This window comes from Arachis hypogaea, chromosome 15 (genome assembly GCF_003086295.3).
Source record: "Arachis hypogaea cultivar Tifrunner chromosome 15, arahy.Tifrunner.gnm2.J5K5, whole genome shotgun sequence".
In the NCBI taxonomy this organism is placed as follows: domain Eukaryota; kingdom Viridiplantae; phylum Streptophyta; class Magnoliopsida; order Fabales; family Fabaceae; genus Arachis; species Arachis hypogaea.
The window spans coordinates 42,308,018-42,320,772 of NC_092050.1; the positions used below are offsets into that span (position 1 = coordinate 42,308,018).

Consider the following 12,755-nt stretch of genomic DNA (forward strand, 5'->3'; position numbering starts at 1 on the left):
TTGTTAAAGCAGATCCAGAACCTGAAAGGACTCTGAAGAGGAAACTAAGAGAAGCTAAATTACAACAATCCAGCAAGCACCTTTCAGAAATTTTTGAACAAGAAGAGGAGATGGTAGCCGAAAATAATAATAATGCAAGGAGGATGCTTGGTGACTTTACTGCACCTAATTCCAATTTACATGGAAGAAGCATCTCTATTCCTGCCATTAGAGCAAACAATTTTGAGCTTAAACCTCAATTAGTTTCTCTGATGCAGCAGAACTGCAAGTTTCATGGACTTCCATCTGAAGATCCTTTTCAGTTCTTAACTGAATTCTTGCAGATATGTGATACTGTTAAGACTAATGGAGTAGATCCTGAAGTCTACAGGCTCATGCTTTTCCCTTTTGCTGTAAGAGACAGAGCTAGAGTATGGTTGGACTCTCAACCTAAGGATAGCCTGAACTCTTGGGATAAGCTGGTCAAGGCTTTCTTAGCCAAGTTCTTTCCTCCTCAAAAGCTGAGTAAGCTTAGAGTGGATGTTCAGACCTTCAGACAGAAAGAAGGTGAATCCCTCTATGAAGCTTGGGAGAGATACAAAGAACTGACCAAAAAGTGTCCTTCTGACATGCTTTCAGAATGGACCATCCTGGATATATTCTATGATGGTCTATCTGAATTGGCTAAAATGTCATTGGATACTTCTGCAGGTGGATCCATTCACCTAAAGAAAACGCCTGCAGAAGCTCAAGAACTTATTAACATGGTTGCTAATAACCAGTTCATGTACACTTCTGAGAGGAATCCTGTGAGTAATGGGACGCCTATGAAGAAGAGAGTTCTTGAAATTGATACTCTGAATGCCATATTGGCTCAGAATAAAATATTGACTCAGCAAGTCAATATGATTTCTCAGAGTCTGAATGGAATGCAAGCTGCATCCAACAGTACTCAAGAGGCATCTTCTGAAGAAGAAGCTTATGATCCTGAAAACCCTGCAATAGCAGAGGTGAATTACATGGGTGAACCTTATGGAAACACCTATAACCCCTCATGGAGAAATCACCCAAATCTCTCATGGAAAGATCAACAAAAGCCTCAACAAGGCTTTAATAATGGTGGAAGAAATAGGTTTAACAATAGTAAACCTTTTCCATCATCCACTCAGCAACAGACAGAGAACTCTGAACAAAATACCTCTAATTTAGCAAACTTAGTCTCTGATCTATCTAAGGCCACTGTAAGTTTCATGAATGAAACAAGGTCCTCCATTAGAAATTTGGAGGCACAAGTGGGCCAGCTGAGTAAAAGGATCATTGAAATCCCTCCTAGTACTCTCCCAAGCAATACAGAAGAAAATCCAAAAGGAGAGTGCAAGGCCATTGACATAGTCAACACGGTCGAACCTGGAGAGGAAGGGGAGGACGTAAATCCCAGTGAGGAAGACCTCCTGGGACGTCCAGTGATCAATGAGAAGTTTCCCTTTGAGGAACCAAAGGAATCTAAGACTCATCTAGAGACCATAGAGATTCCATTGAACCTCCTTATGCCCTTTATGAGCTCTGACGAGTATTCATCTTCTGAAGAGAATGAGGATGTTACTGAAGAGCAAGTTACCAAGTACCTTGGTGCAATCATGAAGCTGAATGCCAAATTACTTGATATTGAGACTTGGGAAGATGAACCTCCCTTGTTCACCAATGAACTAAGTGATCTGGATCAACTGAGATTGCCTCAGAAGAAACAGGATCCTGGAAAATTCCTAATACCTTGTACCATAGGCACCATAACCTTTGAGAAGGCTCTATGTGACCTGGGGTCAGGAATAAACCTCATGCCACTCTCTGTAATGGAGAAATTGGGAATCTTTGAGGTACAAGCTGCTAAAATCTCATTAGAGATGGCAGACAATTCCAGAAAATAGGCTTATGGACAAGTAGAGGACATATTAGTAAAGGTTGAAGGCCTTTACATTCCTGCTAATTTCATAATCCTAGATACTGGAAAGGATGAGGATGAATCCATCATCCCTGGAAGACCCTTCTTAGCCACAGCAAGAGCTGTGATTGATGTTAACATAGGTGAACTAGTCCTTCAATTGAATGAGGACTCCCTTGAGTTTAAAACTCAAGGACATCCTTCTGTAAACATGGAAAAGAGGCACAGTAAGCTTCTCTCAAAACATAATCAACCAGAGCCCCCACAGTCAAACTCTAAGTTTGGTGTTGGGAGACCACAACCAAACTCTAAGTTTGGTGTTGAACTCCCATATCCAAACTCTAAGTTTGGTGTTGGGGAGTCTCAACAATGCTCTGAACATCTGTAAGGCTCCATGAGAGCCCACTGTCAAGCTATTAACATTAAAGAAGCGCTTGTTGGGAGGCAACCCAATTTTTATTTATCTAATTTTATTTTTATTTTTGTTGTTCTTTCATGTTTTGTTAGCTTCATGATCAGGTGGAGTCACAAAATAAATAGAAAAATCAAAAACAGAATCAAAAATAGCAGAAGAAAAATCACACCCTGGAGAAAAGACTTACTGGCGTTTAAACGCCAGTAAGGAGCATCTGGCTGGCGTTCAACGCCAGCACAGAGCATAGATCTGGCATTGAACGCCCAAAACAAGCAGCATCCTGGCGTTCAGACGCCAGAAATGCACACTGAGGAAAGCTGGCACTGAACGCCAGAAACAAGCATAGAATTGGCGTTCAACGCTAGAAACATGCTGCATCTGGGCGTTGAACGCCCAAAACAAGCATCAGTTCGGCGTTTAAACGCCAGAATTGCATGCAAAGGCATTTTACATGCCTAATTGGTGCAGGGATGTAAATCCTTGACACCTCAAGATCTGTGGACCTCACAGGATCATCTCAGGATCTGTGGACTCCGCAGGATCCCCACCTTCCCTCCTCATAATCCTAGATTCTTCCACATCTTCTTCTTCTTCTATTCTTTCTTCTTTTGCTCGAGGGCAAGCAACATTCTAAGTTTGGTGTGGTAAAAGCGTAGTTCTTTTATTTTTCCATAACCATTGATGGCACCTACGGCCAGAGAAACCTCTAGAAAGAGGAAAGGGAAGACAAAAGCTTCCATCAAGGGTCTATAGCTCAGTGGTAGAATATTTGACTGCAAATCAAGAGATCCCTGAGATACCTCAGGGGATACATTTTCCTCCACACAATTATTGGGAGCAACTAAGGGTGGAACATCAAGAGCACTCCATCACCCTCCATGAAATTAGAAAAGATCAAAGAGCAATGAGGGAGGAGCAACAAAGACAATGAAGAGACATAGAAGAGCTCAAGGACATCATTGGTTCCTCAAGAAGAAAACGCCACCATCACTAAGGTGGACTCATTCCTTGTTCTTAAACTTTCTGTTTTTCATTTTCTTATGTTAAATGTTTATCTATGTTTGTGTGTTTATTACATGATCATTAGTGTCTAAGTGTCTATGCCTTAAAGTAGTGAATATGAATCCATCACCTCTCTTAAATGAAAGATGTTTTTAATTCAAAAGAACAAGAAGTACATGAGTTTCGAATTTATCCTTGAACTTAGTTTAATTATTTTGATGTGGAGACAATACTTTTTGTTTTCTGAATGAATGCTTGAACAGTGCATATGTCTTTTGAAGTTGTTGTTTAAGAATGTTAAATATGTTGGCTCTTGAAAGAATGATGACAAGGAGACATGTTATTTGATAATCTGAAAAATCATAAAAATGATTCTTGAAGCAAGAAAAAGCAGCAAAGAACAAAGCTTGCAGAAAAAAAAAAGAAAAAAAAATAGCGAAAAAAAAATTTAGAAAAAAAAAGAAAAAGCAAGCAGAAAAAGCCAAAAGCTCTTAAAACCAAGAGGCAAGAGCAAAAAGCCAATAACCCTTAAAACCAAAAGGCAAGGGTAAATAAAAAGGATCCCAAGGCTTTGAGCATCAGTGGATAGGAGGGCCTAAAGGAATAAAATCCTGGCCTAAGCGGCTAAACCAAGCTGTCCCTAACCATGTGCTTGTGGCGTGAAGGTGTCAAGTGAAAACTTGAGACTGAGCGGTTAAAGTCAAGGTCCAAAGAAAAAGAAGAGTGTGCTTAAGAACCCTGGACACCTCTAATTGGGGACTTTAGCAAATCTGAGTCACAATCTGAAAAGGTTCACCCAATTATGTGTCTGTGGCATTTATGTATCCGGTGGTAATACTGGAAAACAAAGTGCTTAGGGCCACGGCCAAGACTCATAAAATAGCTGTGTTCAAGAATCATCATACTGAACTAGGAGAATCAATACCACTATCTGAACTCTGAGTTCCTATAGATGCCAATCATTCTGAACTTCAATGGATAAAGTGAGATGCCAAAACTATTCAAGAGGCAAAAAGCTACAAGTCCCGCTCATTTAATTGGAGCTATGTTTCATTGATAGTTTGGAATTTATAGTATATTCTCTTCTTTTTATCCTATTTGATTTTTGGTTGCTTGGGGACAAGCAACAATTTAAGTTTGGTGTTGTGATGAGCGGATAATTTATACGCTTTTTGGCATTGTTTTTAGTATATTTTTAGTAGGATCTAGTTACTTTTAGGGATGTTTTCATTAGTTTTTATGTTAAATTCACATTTCTGGACTTTACTATGAGTTTGTGTATTTTTCTATGATTTCAGGTATTTTCTGGCTGAAATTGAGGGACTTGAGCAAAAAATCAGATTCAGAGGTTGAAGAAGGACTGTTGATGCTGTTGGATTCTGACCTCCCTGCACTCAACGTGGATTTTCTGGAGCTACAGAACTCAAAATGGCGCGCTTCTAGTTGCGTTGGAAAGTAGACATCCAGGGCTTTCCAGCAATATATAATAGTCCATACTTTGGCCGAGTTTAGATGACGTAAAAGGGCGTTGAACGCCAGTTCTACGCTGCTGTCTGGAGTTAAACGCCAGAAACACGTCACAAGCCAGAGTTGAACGCCAGAAATACGTTACAAACTGGCGTTCAACTCCAAGATTGACCTCTACACGTATAACATTCAAGCTCAGCCCAAGCACACACCAAGTGGGCCCCGGAAGTGGATTTATGCATCAATTACTTACTTCTGTAAACCCTAGTAACTTGTTTAGTATAAATAGGACTTTTTACTATTGTATTAAACATCTTTTGATCAGTTTTATGCTATCTTAGACTTTCATGGGGGCTCATTCGGCCATGCCTGAACCATTATCACTTATGTATTTTCATACGGTAGAGTTTCTGCACTCCATAGATTAAGGTGTGGAGCTCTGCTGTTCCTCAAAGATTAATGCAAAGTACTACTGTTTTTCTATTCAATTTAACTTATTCCGCTTCTAAGATATTCATTCGCACTTCAACCTGAATGTGATGAATGTGACAATCATCATCATTTCCTATGAACGCGTGCCTGACAACCACTTCCGTTCTACCTTAGATTGAATGAGTATCTCTTGGATCTCTTAATCAGAATCTTCGTGGTATAAGCTAGATTGATGGCAGCATTCATGAGAGTCCGAAAAGTCTAAACCTTGTCTGTGGTATTCTGAGTAGGACTCTGGGATTGAATGACTGTGACGAACTTCAAACTCGCGAGTGCTGGGCGTAGTGACAGACGCAAAAGGAGGGTGAATCCTATTCCAGTATGATCGAGAACCTCAGATGATTAGCCGTGCTGTGACAGAGCATTTGGACCATTTTCACAAGAGGATGGGATGCAGCCATTGACAAGGGTGATGCCTCCAGACGATTAGCCATGCAGTTACAGCGCATCGGACCATTTTCCAGAGAGGATAAAAAGTAGCCATTGACAACGGTGATGTCCTTACATAAAGCCAGCCATGGAAAGGAGTAAGATTGAGTGGATGAAGACAGCAGGAAAGCAGAGGTTCAGAGGAACGAATGCATCTCTATACGCTTATCTGAAATTCTAACCAATGAATTACATAAGTATTTCTATCCCTATTTTCTATTTATTATTAATATTCGAAAACTCCATAACTATTTGATATTTGCCTGACTGAGATTTACAAGGTGACCATAGCTTGCTTCATACCAACAATCTCCGTGGGATCGACCCTTACTCATGTAAGGTTTATTACTTAGAAGACCCAGTGCACTTGCTGGTTAGTTGTATCGAAGTTGTGAATGAAAAACGATTTATTAAGACGTGCGTACAGAGTTTCTGGCGCCGTTGCTTGAGATCACAATTTCGTGCACCAAGGACCTTGTTTCATTCATGAAACTTAGTGTGGTCTTGGATAGATCAGAGACTATGGTTGCCAGGCCAGAATGGCTCTGTTCAGAATTCTCTGTCTGTTGCTGAGAAGATGATGGAAAAGGCTTGCTATTGTTAAACCTATTTCTTCCACCATTATTATTGAAGCCTTGTTGAAGCTTCTGCTGGTCCTTCCATGAGAAATTTGGATGATTTCTCCATGAAGGATTATAGGTGTTTCCATAGGGTTCTCCCATGTAATTCACCTCTGCCATTGTAGGGTTCTCAAGATCATAAGCTTCTTCTTCAGAAGATGCTTCTTTAGTACTGTTGGATGCAGCTTGCAATCCATTCAGACTCTGAGAAATCATATTGACTTGCTGAGTCAATATTTTGTTCTAAGCCAATATGGCATTCAGAGTGTCAATTTCAAGAACTCCCTTCTTCTGAGGCGTGCCATTGTTCACAGGATTCCTCTTAGAGGTGTACATGAACTGGTTATTTGCAACTATTTCAATGAGTTCCTGAGCTTGTGCAGGGGTTTTCAGATGAAGAGATCCTCCTGCAGAATGGTCCAATGACATTTTTGACAACTCAGATAGACCATCATAGAATATACATATGATGCTCCATTCTGGAAGCATGTTAGTAGGACACCTTTTGATCAGTTGCTTATATCTTTCCCAAGCATCATAGAGGGACTCACCATCCTTCTGTCTGAAGGTTTGGATTTCCACTCTAAGCTTGCTCATCTTTTGAGGTGAAAAGAATTTGGCCAAGAAAGCACTAACCAGCTTATCCCAAGAGTTTAGGCTTTCCTTAGGTTGTGAATTCAACCATGTTCTAGCTCTGTCTCTTACAGCAAAAGGGAAAAGCATAAGCCTGTAGACCTCGGGATCAACTCCATTGGTCTTGACAGTGTCACAGATTTGCAAGAATTCAGCTAAAAACTGATGCGAATCTTCCATTGAAAGTCCATGAAACTTGCAATTCTGCTGCATTAGAGAAACTAATTGAGGCTTAAGCTCAAAGTTGTTTGCTCCAATTGTAGGAATTGCGATACTTCTTCCATAGAAGTTAGAAGAGGGTGCAATAAAGTCACCAAGCATCTTCCTTGCATCTCCACCATTGTTATTGGGTTCGGCCATGTCTCCTTGTTTTTCGAAAATTTCTGTTAGGTCCTCTCCAGAGGGTTAAGCTTTAGCTTCTCTTAGTTTTCTCTTAAGAGTCCTTTCAGGTTCAGGATCAGCTTCAATAAGAATGTCTTTATCCCTGTTCCTGCTCATATGAAAAAGAAGAGAATAGAACAGAAGAGGAATCCTCTATGTCACAGTATATAGATTCCTTTATGTGAGTAGAAGAAGAGAAGAATAGAAGAAGGAGAAGAGAAAAATTCGAACACAGAGAAGAAGAGGGGGTTCGAATTTTGAGTGGAACAAGAGTGTTAGTAGATAAATAAATAAATAGAGAGAGATGAGAGATAGAGAGAATTCGAATTTTAAATTAAAATAAAAAGAAAAATATTTTTGTTTTTATTTTAAAAAAATTCAGTTATAATTTGAAAATTAAAAAGAGAAATAAAATTAAAATTAAAATTTAAAACAATTAGTTAATTAAAATAAATTTTGAGAAAGAGGTTAGTAATTTTCGAAAATTGGAGAGAGAGAAGTAGTTAGGTAGTTTTGAAAAAGATATGATTGAAATAGAAAACTTTTTAAAATCAAATAAAAAGTCAAGTGGTTAATTGAAAAAGATTTTGAAAATCAATTTTGAAAAGATAAGAAGTTAGAAAAGATTTTGAAATTAAGTTTTGAAAAAGATATGATTGAATTTATTTTGAAAAATATTTGAAAAAGAAATTCAAAAAGATTTGATTTTGAAAATTGAAGTTGATTACTTGACTAACAAGAAACTAAAAGATATGATTCTAAAATTTAAAGATTGAACATTTCTTAATAGGCAAGTAACAAACTTTAAAATTTTTTTTTTGAATCAATCACATTAATTGTTAGTAAAGATTTTGAAATTATGAAATGAAATTAAGAAAAAGATTTTGAAAATCATTTTTAAAATTTTTGAAAATCATAAAAAAATGAAGAAGATTTGATTTTTGAAAAAGATTTGAAAATGATAGAATTTTTAAATTGAAAATTTGATTTGACTCATAAGAAACAACTAGATTTTAAAAATTTTTGAAAAAGTCAACTCAAATATTCGAATTTTATGAGAAGAATAAGGGAAAGATATTTTTTTGATTTTTTAAATTTTTAATGAAGAAAGAGAAAAACACAAAAAAGACACAAGACATAAAAATTATGTATCAAAACAAGAAAAATATGCAAGAACACTTTGAATGTCAAGATGAACACCAAAAACACTTTGAAGATCATGATGAACATCAAGAACATAATTTTAAAAAATTTTTAAGAAAAGAAAGACATGCAAGACACCAAACTTAGAAATTTTCAATGTTTAGACACTAAAAAATTGAAAATGCATATGAAAAACAAGAAAAGACACAAAATAAGAAAATGCAAAGATCAAACAAGGAAAATCATCAAGAACAACTTGAAGATTATGAAGAACAAAACTCAATGCATGTGTTCTTCGAAAATTTAGAGAAAAAAATCAAAATATGCAATTGACACCAAACTTAAAAATTGACACTAGACTCAAACAATAAACATAAAATATTTTTGGTTTTTATGATTTTATTAAATTTTTTTTTTTGGATTTTTCGAAAATTATTTGGAAAAAGAAAAATAAGGATTTCAAAATTTTTAATAAGAATTCCAGGAATCATGCAATGTTAGTCTAAAGCTTCGGTCGAAGATTTTAGACTTGGCTTAATAGCCAGCCAAGCTTTAGCAGATCATTACATTCAACAGCAAGATTGATAAAAATCAACAAGCTCTTGTGATGATAAGTTGAAACCTCGGTCCAAAAGATTAGACATGGCTTCACAGCCAGCCAAACTTCAACAAATCATCATGAAACTCTAGAATTCATTCTTAAAAATTCTGAAGTCATAGAATAATTTATTTTTTTTGAAAATTTTTTGAAAATAAAAATAATAAAAACAAAAAGCTTAAAATTAAAATAAAATTACCTAATCTGAGCAACAAGATGAACCGTCAGTTGTCCAAACTCGAACAATCCCTGGCAACGGCGCCAAAAACTTGGTGCACGAAATCATGATTGTTCATTCCCCAGCAACGGCGACAAAATCTTGGTACGCACATTCATAATCTCAATTCTTTTTCACAACTACGCACAACTAACCAGCAAGTGCACTGGGTCGTCTAAGTAATAAACCTTACGTGAGTAAGGGTCGATCCCACGGAGATTGTCGGCTTGAAGCAAGCTATGGTCATCTTGTAAATCTCAGTCAGGTGGATTCAAATGGTTATGGAGATTTGATAATTAAAATATAAATAAAATATAAAATAAGATAGAGATACTTATGTAATTCATTGGTGAGAATTTCAGATAAGCGTATGGAGATGCTTTGCTCCTTCTGAATCTCTGCTTTCCTACTGCCTTCGTTCAATCATTCATACTCCTTTTCATGGCAAGCTGTATGTTGGGCATCACCATTGTCAATGGCTACTTTCCGTCCTCTCAGTGAAAATGGTCCAAATGTGCTATCACCGCACGGCTAATCATCTGTCGGTTCTTGATCATGTTGGAATAGGATCTATTGATCCTTTTGCGTCTGTCACTACGCCCAACACTCGCGAGTTTGAAGCTCGTCACAGTCATCCCTTCCCAGATCCTACTCAAAATACCACAGACAAGGTTTAGACTTTCCGGATCTCAAGAATGGCCACCAATATTTCTAGCTTATACCACGAAGACTCCGATCTTTCGGAATGGAGGCTAAGAGATACACGCTCGATCTAAGGTAGAACGGAAGTGGTTGTCAGGTACGCGTTCATAGGTTGAGAATAGTGATGAGTGTCACGGATCATCATATTCATCATGTTGAAGTGCAAGCGAATATCTTAGGATAGGAATAAGCTTGAATTGAATAGAAAAACAATAGTACTTTGCATTAATTCATGAGGAGTAGCAGAGCTCCACACCTTAATCTATGAGGTATAGAAACTCCACCATTGAAAATTACATAAGTGAAAGTGGTCCAGGCATGGCCGAATGGCCAGCCCCCCTAAACGTGATCAATGATCAAAAGTGATACAAAGATAATCTCAAAAATGATCAAAAGATGTGAAATAAATCACTAAAAGTAGTTTTTATACTAAACTAGTAGCTAGGGTTACAGAAAATAAGTAATTGATGCAGAAATCCACTTCCGGGCCCACTTGGTGTGTGCTTGGGCTGAGCATTGAGCTTTCATATGTAGAGACTCTTTTTGGAGTTAAACGCCATGTTGTAGCCTGTTTCTGGCATTTAACTCTGGTTTGCAACCTGTTTCTGGCGTTTAACTTCAGAATAGGGCAGGAAGTTGGCGTTTGAACGCCATTTTGCATCGTAAAAAGTCGAGAAAAGTATAGACTATTATATATTTCTTGAAAGCCCTGGATGTCTACTTTCCAACGCAATTGAAAGCGTGTCAATTGGGCTTCTGTAGCTCCCGAAAATCCACCTTGAGTGCAGGGAGGTCAGAATCCAACAGCATCTGCAGTCCTTCTTCAGCCTCTGAATCAGATTTTTGCTCAAGTCCCTCAATTTCAGCCAGAAATTACCTGAAATCACATAAAAACACACAAACTCATAGTAAAGTCCAGAAATGTGATTTTTTTTAAAAACTAATAAAAAATATACTAAAAACTAATCAAATCATACTAAAAACTACTTAAAATCAATGCCAAAACGCATATAAATTATACGCTCATCAGTTGTCCGCACGCTTTGGAGGGGCGTGCTCTACTTCTTCCTTCTTCTCCTTTGGAGCTTCTTTTTCAACTGGCTCCTCATTAACTTGTGCTTTCGTACTTGCCACTTGTCCACTTATCAAGGTGATAGCCTTGCATTCCTCTCTTGGATTCACCACTGTATCACCAGGGAACGTACTTGGAGGCCTCTCAGGTATTTGCTTGCTCAACTGGCCTACCTGTACTTCCAAGTTTCTGAGGGAAGCTCTAGTTTCCCGCATAAAACGATTCATTACTGCTTCCATATCAGTGTTCTCCTGGGACTGAGAATTTTCCTACTGAGGTGGTGGTTGATGATGAGATTGAAACTGGCGGTTATTATGATTATTCAGCTGAAAATCGCCCTGAGAATTATTGTTAAAATTCTATGATCCCTGAGGTTGCTCTCTATCCAAAATTTGGGTGGTTTCTCCATCCTTGATTATAGGTCTTAGAGTATGGGTCATTATTGGGGTTTCTAGGAGCATTCCCCATGTAATTGACCTGTTCAGAAGAAAATTGAGTATAATTATAATTCTTATTTTGCACAAAATTACCTGTCATGTCATAAGGGATCTCTTGAGGTGCATTCTAAGTGTTGATAGCTGAAACCTGCATCCTACTCAATTGTTGAGAAATTAAACTCATCTGCTGACTCAAAATTTTATTCTGAGCAAGGATAGCATCAAGAGCTTCTACTTCCATAACGCCTTTCTTTTGAGGGGTCTCAGAGTTCACAGGATTCCTGTTAGATGAATATAAATATTGGTTGCTAGCAACCAATTCAATAAGCTCAATAGTCTCCTCCGGTGTCTTCTTCTTGTGCAATGAACCACCTGCAGAATTATCTAAGCACATCTTGGACATTTCACCCAAGCCTTCATAAAAGATATCTAGTTGGGTTCATTTGGAGAACATATCCGGAGGGCATTGCCTAGTCAGTAGCTTGTATCTCTCCCAAGCTTTATAAAGAGTTTCACCATCCTTCTGCCTGAAGGTCTGAACCTCCACCCTAAGCTTAGTCAGCTTCTTTGGTGGGAAAACTTTAGTAAGAAACTCAGTAACAACGTTGTCCCAAGTATCCAAACTCTCCTTGGGTTGTGAATCTAGCCATAGCTTTACTCTATCCCTTAGAGCAAACGGGAAGAGCATGAGTTTGTACACCTCAGAGTTCACTCCATTTGTCTTCACAGTATCACAAATCTGCAGAAAATTAGAAATAAATTGATTTAGGTCTTCTTGGGGAAGACCATGATACTGTCAGTTTTGTTGCACCAGGGTGACCAATTGTGGCTTCAACTCAAAGTTGTTCGTAGCTATAGGAGGCACCACAATGCTTTTTCCATAAAGATCTACAGTAGGAGCAGAGTAAGAGCCAAGCACTCTCCTCGGTTGCTCATTCCCATTCGAATTTGCCATATTGGCATTAGCAGCATTATTATGATTCATAATGGATTATGCAACCTTATAAAGTCTTGCTTGTTGCAAATGCCGCCTGAAAGTCCTTTCAGGTTCAGGATCAAAGTCTAAGAGAGGTTCCTTGTCTCTGTTCCTGCGCATAAATAGACAGAAGACAAGAAAAATAGAACTCTCTATGTCAGAGTGCAGAGAATTCACAGTGAGGTAACCTGAGTAAAGAGATAAAAAAAATTACTGAATAAAATAAACACTAAAATTCAAAAATTACTATTAA

The 12,755-nt window shown here is 37.9% G+C and overlaps 2 non-coding genes across 2 annotated transcripts; one reads left to right on the forward strand and one right to left on the reverse strand.

Annotated features, from left to right (window-relative positions):
* Positions 1-506: 506 nt before the first annotated feature.
* Positions 507-614, reverse strand: LOC112753885 (small nucleolar RNA R71). Its single transcript, XR_003178247.1, has one exon. It is a non-coding gene; the product is annotated as a small nucleolar RNA R71 (small nucleolar RNA).
* A 6,212-nt stretch (positions 615-6,826) lies between these two features.
* LOC112753111 (small nucleolar RNA R71) lies at positions 6,827-6,934 on the forward strand. The gene has a single exon (XR_003177510.1). It is a non-coding gene; the product is annotated as a small nucleolar RNA R71 (small nucleolar RNA).
* The last annotated feature ends 5,821 nt before the right edge of the window (positions 6,935-12,755 follow it).